Source organism: Lonchura striata, chromosome 8 (genome assembly GCF_050655825.1).
Source record: "Lonchura striata isolate lonStrDom1 chromosome 8, ASM5065582v1, whole genome shotgun sequence".
NCBI classification, from domain to species: Eukaryota; Metazoa; Chordata; class Aves; order Passeriformes; family Estrildidae; genus Lonchura; species Lonchura striata.
The window spans coordinates 28,595,241-28,604,396 of record NC_140710.1 but is presented as its reverse complement, the minus strand read 5'-3'; the positions used below and the strand labels follow the sequence as shown (position 1 = coordinate 28,604,396).

The 9,156-nt window shown below is 47.2% G+C and overlaps 1 pseudogene across 1 annotated transcript in view; it reads left to right on the top strand.

The window, feature by feature from the left end:
* The window catches only part of LOC146766799 (uncharacterized), a 115,636-nt pseudogene that overhangs the window by 70,703 nt on the left and 35,777 nt on the right, over positions 1–9,156 (top strand). The window contains exons 4-6 of the transcript XR_014956845.1: positions 3,052–6,613; positions 7,185–7,260; positions 8,257–8,349. The product of XR_014956845.1 is annotated as an uncharacterized LOC146766799 (transcript). The remainder of the gene's footprint in view (positions 1–3,051; positions 6,614–7,184; positions 7,261–8,256; positions 8,350–9,156) is intronic.

The following is a 9,156-nucleotide window of genomic DNA, read 5'->3' as shown; positions in this document are numbered from 1 at the left end:
GTAAGTTTTGGGCCACGACTTTTGGGAGAGAAAAGTTGCTAAGCAATAAATGTGACCTTCTCACCGTGTTCTAAAAGATGTGAGACTTTCCTTAAGGCATCCTTGGGATAAAGGTTCTTCCCTCACAGCCTTTCTCAGGTGCAAAAACAGGGTCTGCAAGTGGCCGTGATACCCTGTGAAGAGGCAGCCCTGTCTGAGGTGTGATTGTATTCTCACGGGGTGTGAAACAGTGTTTAAAAACATTGATAATTGAAATGCACTGGTGAGCATGTTTTTCAAACCCTTGCTTTCTTGCTAGAAATAAGATTATCCTTACCCAGACTAAGTGGCTGCAGAGAAGGTAGACCTGCAATGGTGCTTGGGCCCTGCCTTGGTTAAGTTCAGGCTGAATTTCTGATGACCCAGAAGGGATCCCAGCAGCCCCTCAGCTGTTTGCAGGTCTGAGGATCAGTGGTACTGTGCTTATGAACCAGCACTGCATTGAGCAAGGCTGGGACCAGAAGCCTCCTCAGTCTCAAACTGCCTATAAAATGAAGGAGCTGAGGGTTCCCAAGTGTCAGGTTTGCACTCACAGGCAAGTTCCAGAGAAATAATGAGGTAGATGCTTATTATTTAATAAGAAGGTTCTTGCTGCTTGCTTCAGTTTCTTTCAGGCCATGGGAGGGAGCAGGGGAAATTTGAACCATCTGATGTACATTAGTAATGAGAGATTAATGTTGTGCATGAGCAGGGGCTTTATTACTGCAGGACCTGTAATATCTTATACTTTCTGATTTATAATTCCTTCCTGATCTGGAGTCTTTGGCCAAAATCTTTGTACACAAAGCCTGAGGAATATTTGATGAGAAAGCCCCTTTTTACATGGGACATGCCTGCAAACCTCTGTTGCCAGGTCACAGCAGCTTCAGAGCATTTGGCCACCAGAGTGGGCTAGAATGACACAGGGCTGGTAAGGAGTGGTCAGTAGTTTGTGTAGCTCCACAACCCACACCTGTGCCTGCAGCATCCTGGCCTGCAGAGCCTCTGTGCTCACTCAAGAGGTGTTTCACCTCAGCACAGGCTCCTCAGGTTGTTATCTGAGCTGTGCTTAAACCCTCTGTCCCACCTGGATTTCTTCTCTCCAAGAGCTGGACAGGGCAGCTGCCCACACTCAGTTGTAGCACCCTTCCTTCTTGCCTTTTTTCCCTGAGAAAAGAGGGTTAATGTGGTTTTGGCTCCTTTTTGCCCACCCCTAATAACTTTCCACCCTGATGGCTGATTGTAGCTCTGTATGTCAGAGACCTTAAAGATAACAAGTTCCTACCAGCTTGATATAAATAGATGGCCAGGGAGAAGACTTTATCTTTGCCCCTCTCTGCCAAAGGAGTTCAATCCTTATCAGTGCAAGAGCATCTGTGTGTGAGAGAATGAGGAACAGAATGTCATGAATGCCTCTGGGGAAAACTGCTCTTGGAGACAGTACCCTACTGCATCCTGCAGAATCCCACTGGGAAATGTAACTCCATGGGAAATGGAAGTATTGCTGGCCCTGCTAGGGGCTGAGCACTGTGTGAGGCTTTCTGTTGATTGTTTTCCCTGCATCCTTTCATCAGAGACTAAAAGAAGTGATGTGTGTGGTGTTGCCAGCCTGACTTTGAGCAGGAAGCAGAGGGACAGGAGCCTGGAGCAGAGGATTGCAGCCTGCTTCCCAGGGGATGAGGCTGTTTTAGCCTCTGGCTGGTTGATGGGGCATCTTTCTCCTCCAGCAGCACTTGTTTTCCCTGGGGAATAGCCCCTGTTTCTAGGATGGTCCTCCAGCTCATCATCCAGCTCCCTTCCTGCCCTCTTTGCCTTTTGCAGAGAGCTGTTTAATCAAGGGTGTATCAAAATCCATCTGTCTACACTGGTGTCAACAACTTGGCTTCAGGGACATTTTAAATCATTTTCTAACTGAATTCTGTAATGGATTTTATTGCTGAGAGAATGGAAAGCAGGGCAGCAAAGGTGTTTTAATTACATCTGATTGTGGCATCTTGCAGACTTGCCCTGTCAGTTGTTCTGGCACAGCATCATTTAGAGCCTGCTTTTGCCAGCATGGGCACACTAGCTGGAGGGGGGTTACTGATCACAGAGGAAATCATTGATATTTTACTACTGACATTATCTTGGAGCTGTGTCTTCTTTTTCTACCTTGCTTTTGTGGCATCAGCTTCTCCTGCTTTAGAGGATCCAAATCCTATATCATGTTATTTGGGGGCAGTGAAAACCAATCACCTGCCTTATTATTGTATGGGCATCATATTGGAGTGGAGCAGAAGTGCTTTGCTTGCTCTGAAGAGAAGCTGTGTTGCTGCAAGGGAGATGTCTCTCTGAACCCTTTCCCCAGCTCACACCTTGGTTTCACAGCCTGTTAACATACAAACAGCTTCCCTTTTTCTGGGTCCAGCAGGGGAAGATTGAAATGCTGTCTCCAGCAAGACTATTTGGGGAAAAAAGGAGGGAGTGTGACAGAGAAAGGCTGAGGGTCTCACTAGGTTGAAACACCCCTGTCAGACCCATGGGATGGGATCAGCAGGTGGAATAAGTCCTGGGCAGGCAGGGGTGTAGTAGGTGCAATAAAGCGCATTTTTGGAAGTTCCTGCTCACCACACAAGAGGAACTCAGCTGGGTACGTGTGGGAATGCCAAGAACTATTGTATCTCTACACATTTAAGGTGTATTTTCACTGACACTCAGAGCTCATGGTCTCTGCAATGATGCCTGTGTGTTTTCTGGAGCATTCAGCAGGTAGCAGCTGCCTGTGCCCATACCTTGACTTGCCATTTAAAACTGCTCAACAGGCAGGAGCTGTTTGAATCTAACCTGGGGTCTGGAGGAATGAGAGTCCGAGGAGGAGGAGGGCAGAGCTGATATAATTTTTCTACATGACTGCTAATATTACTTCTATTCTTTCCAAAGCTTTTGGCTGTGATTTAATAGGTAGCTCAATCCTCAATATCCACAATTTTTCAATGCTGGAATGTGTCTGTGTTCCTGACAACACTCATCTGTGTCATTTCCTCCTCTTAATAGTTGTAACCTCAGCTGCAGATGAGAAGTGCTTTGTTTGTGACTCCTGGGTGCTCTGCACTTGATGCATCTCCCGACAGATGCAGGGCAAACTCCGCTCCTCCTGCCCGGCCTGGCTCGCAGTGATGGATTAAGTAGGTAAGTAATAGAGTGGTAATGAGATAACCACTGACATCAAGCATTAACGTGGGAATAAATGAAGTTACCAGCCAGAACTAATGGCCTGAACTATCACTGGGTTGTAATTAATGAGTGTGGTGGCTGAATTTTACGAGGATATTTTAGGATGCTCCTTGCATGCAGCTTTGGGTTTTATGGCTTGGTTGGAGAGAAACTGGTTAATGCCAAGAACTTAATGAATGGGGAGAAGCTGTTCTTTGTCAGTTTGAAGTGCTCTTCTTGTGGAAGAAGCCAGAATGGCACATGTGGAATATCTGCCTTTTCGTTACTTCAGGGACTGGAGGAGGGTAGGATGCTGTGGCCTCTTGGTCTCTCAAACTCTCAGTGCGAGGTGTCTTGCAGCTCTTGTTTCTTCTGCATTATTAGGTCAGAGTAGGAGGAGTCCTGGTGGAAGCAGGGCATCTGAAGTGAACCTATGGACAAGCTCACCTGTATGTAGTAGAGATTGCCATTGATGTGGGTTCTCCACCCAGGACCTCTCAACTGGGCAATGACAAGCTGCCCTGTTCTGCCCCATGAAGGTGGAACTTCTGGTTTCTTCTTCAGATCTTCTCCTTCTTGCTGCTCTGATGTCCATGTGATCCAACTGCCTGTACCTCACACAGGAGTTTCCTGGAGCAGGAAATGAGGTGTCCATGCCCAGAGGGCTTTGTCTGGAGACCCAGCCCTCCCTTGTCCCTCAGCTTTCTAGGTGTGTGACCCTGCTTAATGCTTCTCAGACATGTAAGAAGCATTTCAGAGGTGGTTGCTAGGCTGTTGCAGGAAACAGCAGAGGAGCCAAAATTCTTCATGATAATTGGTGGGAGTACTCCAGCCACCTCACTGCTGCCTTCCTCATTTTTCCATGGCAACCCTCCCTCTCCAGCAGCCCAGGTGCTTGTGGTTGGATAGAGTAGGAGTTTCTGAGTCCTCTGTCTTCCAAATCACCCCTTGGAGCACCGAGGGAACATCTGTACTTTTAAAGTATGGGCATCATGTGATACAACAAATCACTTCACTTGCTTTAACCATACTCTTTTTTTTATGCTGGCAGAGACAGAAAACTTTGGAAACATGCCTGAATCAGACCATTTCATTTCTTTGGTGGAAAGAGCTGTTAGCTTGTTTATTAATGGAGAGAGAAAGGTGCAGAAAGACTTGAATGTTTCTTTTCCTTCCTATGGTCTGAGCCACCACACCTCTCTGTGCTGGAGAGAGGAGTGAGACCACACTCAGCATCTGGTGAGCAAAGGGAAGGACAATCTTTTTCTTTCTGTCAGAGATAGCCTGGATTGAGCTGTGATGTCTCCTACAGGAAGCCAGGATGGTGGCTGGAAGGAACAGAAATAAGAAAGGAGAGAAAGAGAGAGGAGTCAGGCACTGCCTCATCCTCATTTCTGTTCCCTGCTGTACACAAGGGTGTGTGGGGCACAAGACAACAGGGAAACTGCCTGGGTGATGCCCAGCTCTGCCAGCATGGGCAGAGTTGGGCATTGCAGAGCAGAGGCATCTTCCTGCTCCCCATTTCTCTGAAACATTCTCCATGCATGTTCTAGTACCATTAGCTTTTCCCAGACCTGTTTTAAAGGCATTTTTTAATGATTCCAAGGGAAAATGAGACTCAACTGGCCACTGGCAAACACAGACCAAAGCTGCCCAGACTTGGGGAGGTTGCCACTTTGGAAGCATTCCTTATCCTTGGTGCAGGCTCTGTAGTTTCCTTCCATGTTGAAAAGGAGGAGGAAGAAATTTCCATCAGGCTCAGTAAGTTCCTTTCCATGCTGAATAGGTGGAAGAAATTTCCACTTGCTGGGCCAGCACAAGCCAAGACCCAAACTGAACAAAGAATGGGCAGTGGATTCAGGGATATGTAAATCCTCCTCCCCCAGCCTGGGGGAGTTTATTGCCCTCCATGAAGTACACACTGTGGCTGTCATTCCTGAGCAGCCCAGGCAGGCTGTTAAATGACAAGGGAAAATTACCCAGTCTGTTCTCCAGAAGGCAAGTGAGTAGGAATTTTCCTCCAACTGGTTCAGGACAAAGTTAATGTAGGGAAAGCCATTAAAATTAATGCTGGTAAACAAGAATAAAAACCAGCAGGGTTGTAACAAAATTTGGACCAGATTGGGTTTCCCAGCTGTCGTGCTGCACACTGTCTTAAAGGCAGGGGGCAGAGGGAGGGGGTAAGCTGAGTTCAGAAAATCTTGCTGGAGAGGGCTGTGGGGGCTGGGGCATCTGGGCTCATTTGGCACCAACTTTATGGTCCAGCCATCTAATCCCCTCAGGCTTTTTCTGGGAAGCAGTGATGCTGGCTTTTTCTGACGGTCATTACATGTTTTATATATTCTTGGTATTCATCTGCTCTTCTCCAGAGGCTGCCCTCCCCATTCAAGCCCTGCTTTAGGGCTCTGGCAATGTGTCCACATGGTTGCTGGCTGCAGGTGTTCTGTGTGAGGTAGTTTGGGAGCAGATCTTGGGCTGTTTGGGCAGTGACTTGCTCCAAGAAACATCCTAAGTTCAGGTGGGAAAGGTGTAATGAGGCACAGCTGTGTGTTACTACTCTCTTCTAGGTAAAGAGCTTTTTCTAACCCCAGAGTGTGCTAACACAAGCCAGGCAACTTCTCCAGCATCCCTGGTACTGGATGTTCAGCTGACTTGACACACTTTGGAGTAAGTCAAATCTAGTATAACCAATCCAAAATTTCTAGCCCAGAACAGAAATAATGCCCCATATTTTCAAGTGACTGGTGGTGGTGATGGTACTGGTGAGAAGGAAGAAGTACAAAAGCCATCAGCCACTTTCTTGGCAGTGTCTGAGGGAGCTGGATTGTATATTTGGAAAAAAGAAGGCAAGAGTCTGAGCACCTTCAGCACAGATGCTGACATCCATTGAAAACTTTCCTCTCCACAAACAGTGAAAACAACAGCAGAAATATCCTTTAATTCCTCAAAAAGTATCATATCCCTCGTATATCTTCCTAATGAGGCTGTGTTTGCTCAGAGTTCAATGGTTTTGTCCTGGATGGTCAGGTTTTGCAGGTTGGGTGGGTTCTGAAATCTCCAGGCAGCAGCTCACAGAGCCAAGTGAAGCTGCTGAGATAAGGAGCTGTGATGCCTCCATCCCAGTGCAGGGAACTAGAACTGGATGTCTGAAATGATTCTCTGTGAAGAGGAGGAGAGTCTGGACAGGTCACACCTCTTGCTGGAACAGAAAGTAGTGTGGAGAGAGGCCCAAGCCTTCTTTTGGAGCCCTGTGGGAATCCACAGGCTGCCTCTGTGGGGAGGCATCAGCCCCTTTTCACCAGTCAAGCTGCTGTCAGGTTGGTGTCTCAGAGGTGGAGAGTTTTCTTTTGTTTATCATGAGACATCACCAAAGGATCGGGGTGACAGAAATATATGTGTGGAAGTAACCATATGAACCATTTTTTTATTTTGGATTATTTGAAAACTAAAACTGTTCATGGGTTTTAAAATTCATGTCCCCTCCAGGTTGCTTTACTTTGTTTTGTTTCTTATTCCCTCTCCCTTATTCCTCAGAGGGAACCATCCAAACCTACACAGTGTGTTACTTCTTTGAGAAATGCAGTAGTTTTGCAGTCAAACCTAGGCTGGAAATGCTGCTGGTGATTCATTTGTCTTAGAAATGTAAAAAGACTTGGATGGAACAGAAACCAGGCTGGTTCAGGGAGAGTTTTCTTGTATGTGAAGATCCACTTCAGCGGGGGAGTTCTTTTTTATTGGAAAAAGCAATTTTTATAGGCTTTGTCTGAGAGACTTGGGCTCCAGCCATTCTTCTGTTGCAGCTTTTTGTATGATACCAAGATCTGGGGCTTGGCTATCCCAGTTCCTGCTTCCCATGTCTGCTGCATTGCAGAGTTCCATGATTCCAGTGCCAGTTCCATGATTAGGGTCACTGCTTCTGCAGGGTGGGATGGATGTGATGCCATTTTTTGCCTTGGCTATACTTTGTCACACAGGTCCTTCCCAAACACAAGTACCATATGGATGCACTGCTGTGTCTTGAGGGCAGCAGGCATCTCCTGCTGTCTCATGGTGAGAGGTCCAGGTCCTAATTCATCTTCAGGATCTGCTCAAGCTCCTCTTCACCAAGAACCTCTTTCTGAAGTTTCTCAGCATCCACTGAGGTGGACAGCGAGGCACCAGGAAGGGAGATTCATGGCTGGTAAGCACCACAAATCCTCTGCAGAATACTTTTTTGGCTTCCAGTTTCCCCATCTATAAGCCAAGCATTTTTAAACAATGTGCTCTTCGAGACACAGCTTTCTGTTCCCTCAGACAACAGGGACTTGTGGAAAACCTCCAGGTAGTGGCTGAAATAAGATGAGCTGACATATCACATACCAAGGGTTGTTCTTAACATCTCCATGGATGTCCCAGAGTTAGCTTGATTGGAGGCAAGGAGTACCATGGAAACAGGACTGGGTGGAGAGGCTTGGGCAGTGGGGAGGCCTTTGCAGGGGTCAGGAGTGCTGGAAAGTGTCTGTCTGTCTGGAAATAGAGCAAGGAGTGGGTTGGATGGAGGAGACCACCACTCCTTTAATGACTGCTGTGAGACCTGCCACTTCTGCTGCCTAGTGCTGGCCAGATCCATGGTGTGACTGCTCATCTCCAGCTCTCTGTGCCTCACATGCTGCTTTTCCTATAAATAGTCCAGTGGGAAGCGGAGCATGGAGCCACCACAGATGGCCCCCAGTTACACATGCAGTCGTGTGTGAGATCCCAGAGAGGAGCTGTCAATACTTTGCCTCAAGCCACCCATGAAACCTCATTAAAAATGATGTCCTCTTCCTTCACCCCTGTCACCCCCTCACTTCCCACTCCGACTCGCCTGCGTTCAGGCACCCTTATTAAACATGCACTTCTAAGCAAGGAGCGCTGACTTTCCCTTAATTGAGGCATAATAATTAGAGCATTAACACATTAGGAGGGTGAGACAGCATGTTTAGCTTTTGTGATTAATTATCTGAGGATTGTAATAAGTTGTTAAGACATTAATTACTCTGGCATGTTTATTGCTCTTTATTGCAGAACAGACACTTGGTAGCAGCAAGTGCTGGCTCGTCTGGAAATAGAGTCAGAAGTGGTCTGATAGGAGCAGACCACCTACTCATCCTCAAAACAGTGAGCTGCTGCTGGTGGCAACAAGGTGGAGAAATCCCCCTTGGTGACCAAATAGGTTTATTTCTTACAGCTGGATGTAGAAATGGTACCCGAGTCCCTTAGGACAGTCCAGGACCTGGAAAGTCCTTTCTGATCTTTTAATCTGGATTGTTCTCCTCTTTCAAATAAAGTGTTTCCTTCCTGATGCTTTGAGCTCCCCTTGATTCGGATCATTGTGTTGCCAAGTTTGGTTAGCATGGCTCAATCTCTGTCTGGATCTCACCAGGAAGATTGTCTGTATTAAAGACAGGCTGAAGTTTGGAGCATCAGCAGAGGCCAAGGAATGAACCAGGACTCCACTGGCCTCCCTCACCCTGCCATTGGATGAGTTTTCCTTTGGAGTTTGGGGAAGTAGGTTAGGGGAGGGGCTGGACAGGTTTGGACTGCTGTAGCCTCCTGTTTGCACAGCAAGCTCCTCTGTGTTCCCTACACAGCTCCAGGTGGGTCTGTCAGGCTGGGACTGATGGCAGAGTTCAGGCCTGCAGGATGAGTGGTTCTTTTGTGTTCCTGAAACTCTGAGAAAGAGAAAACACAACGTCATTAAAAATATATGTCATCAAATCAGCAGGGTGACGTGGTGGAGCTGTTCCCAGTCTCCTGCTCTTCCCATGAAATACTCATGCTGATGGACCCCCCTGCCCTCTCCTTGCAGTTTTCTGGCTGGGAGGAACATGGGAGATGTGATGGCAGCCCCAACACCTGTAACAGATAAAGAATTTTGGGAATATTATGGAAAACAAGAGGGTGGGGGAGCCATAGGAGCAGTGT